Below are 2,398 nucleotides of genomic sequence, written 5' to 3' on the forward strand. Positions count from 1 at the left end.
TGTGTAGGCAGCTCAGCTGCTGAGCAGAGCCTGGGCTGGCTGGAGGCAGCAGAAAGGCCAAGGCCTGAGCCCCAGCCCCAGGGAAGGCAGATCCTGTCCCTCCCCGCCTGCTCAGGGCTCTGCCGGGAGCACTGGCACAGGGAGGGATGCTGAGGGCAGGACAAGGGATGGCAGTGCCCAGCCTGGCTGGGGCTGTGCCAGGAGGCCCCAGTGCCTCAGGACAAGGTGTCTCCTCCTCACAGCCCTTGGTGGCAAGACGCTGCTGTGTCCCAGGGCACCAAGGCCTGGCTTCTCCTGGCCACTGCCAGCCTTGCCAGGGCCCTTGGCCATGTCCAGCACAGCTTGTCCTGCGCTGTCCCACAGCTGCTGCTGTGTCCCTGCAGGCTGCACACTCCCATCTCGCTGCCCCCCGGGCCCTGCCCTGCCATTGCCAGCCCTGCCCTGCCCCTGCCATGCCCAGGGCATGTCTGAGTTGTCGAGAAATCACAGTTTCCCTTTTTCTGCCAACCAAGGCTGTTGGTGTTTCTGTGTTGGTATTAATGAGAAGGGTAAGGGTTAGGGTAGAGTGTGGGTTTAGGGTTAGGTTAGGGTGTGGGTTTAGGCTTAGGGTTAGGTTAGAGTGTGGGTTTGTGGTTTAATGGAGAGCAAAGTGGTGTCTGAATTCAATTGATTTTAAGTTTTTCTTTCATGGTATTTTGTCTGTGAAAAGTCTGAAAATCAAGGACATCTTTTTGGAATCTACTATCTTTTCCCTTGATCATAGCCAAGTGACCCTTCAGAACTAAGCGAAAGCATGAACTCTTTTGGCCATTTTTTAGAGGGAGGAAAAACCAAGCCCAAACCTGTTTTCTGAATCCTCTGGAAAATCTGACTTATCCAAGAAAACATGATTAGGAATGTATTGATTTTCTGTTCTGTCATTCATTCAGACACCTGTGAAGTCAGATCAGTACTGCTCTCTTTAATGACTTATGACACAGCTGATTGCCATTCAATCTCTTGAAATCATGGCCTCAGCTTTCAATGATATTTTGAATATGAGACTTTCCATTTCAGGGAGGAACAGAGTGCATTTGCACAGTTCCATTATGGGTGGTTTTTTTTCAACACACAGATTCTCTCATTTCCCATTCTTTAGCCTTAACCATTAAAGTAAACCATCTGCTTTGGAAATGCAACTCCAGTGTAACCCTTTCTACTATTTTGCTTAACTTATTTTTAGAGGCTGAAAATATTCAGTTGTAATTTGCTTTATAGAATTCTTTGTCACTGTGGGAGCAGAAAAAGATCACAGGAATTTCTCCCATCATCGATTTTACATTTTTTTAAATGTTATTATAAAGACTATTTATCAATATTTAATTTTTGCTTTCTGTGTAACTTTATTAAATCTGTACTTTAAAACGGGCATTACCTAGCAGGCTTTCAGTTCAATGACAGCAGCTGCTTTTCAGTAGGCTAATTTTCCTGTAGGACTAAACAAGGAAAGTAACTTAGGAAATTGATTTTTCTACATTGTTGCAGTGTAGGAATGGTATTCCCCAGTTTTGTGCTCACACTGATACAGCTCAGACCAGGTGTCACTCACTGACTTCCCCACCACTTTTCCTGTGGCAGGAGGAGAGAAGAGCACAAAGAGGTTGAGGTAAGAACAATTTACTAGAAACAGCAGTGAAAAAATCCCACAAACGGTAATAACAACACTAAAAGGAGAGTGTACAAGAGGTGAACGAATCACACGTGATTGTTCACCATACAGAACTTGGCACACCCCACTGCGGCTTCCGGGGGTCACTTGCGGCTGTCCCCAATCCCTCCCCGGCCCCCCCTGGGACCCCTCCGGCTCGCTGTCCCCTCAGGGGACCGGGGTTTGCCACTGTCCCGCTGCACTGGGCTCACCAGGCAGCGGCTGGGTTTGCACGGTCCGAGCGGCGGTGCGCCTCGGTTGCCGCAAGGATTCGGGATAAAGAGATGAAGAGAGGTCAGTTGTGTGCAGTCCAGAGAGATTGTATTGCCTGAACGGTTGCAGGGACAAAAGACCCTGGGCTACTGCCCAGATACAGTTTTATACAGCAAAATTAAGATATAAGGTCTAACCAATAGAGACAGTGTCCAGCATGGGCTCATCAGAACCACCCCAGGGGTCAGGTCCAATGGGAACTGCTCAGGGGTGGGGAAAAAGGGGTTTACAGCAAAATGCTGAAGCAAAACTTTCCTGAAACAATGGGGCATACATAAATGTATCTTTTCCTCAGTTTCCCATTCCCAAGGCCTTTCTAAAACCCTTTCTCCACACTACCGCGCCAGCGCGATAGCAACACCCCACGATTTACGGCACACCGGTGGAGGAAGAACAAACCCTTTCCATTTCCCCCTGCCACGTGGCAGGTGATAGCCA

Source organism: Taeniopygia guttata, chromosome 25 (genome assembly GCF_048771995.1).
Source record: "Taeniopygia guttata chromosome 25, bTaeGut7.mat, whole genome shotgun sequence".
Taxonomy (NCBI): domain Eukaryota; kingdom Metazoa; phylum Chordata; class Aves; order Passeriformes; family Estrildidae; genus Taeniopygia; species Taeniopygia guttata.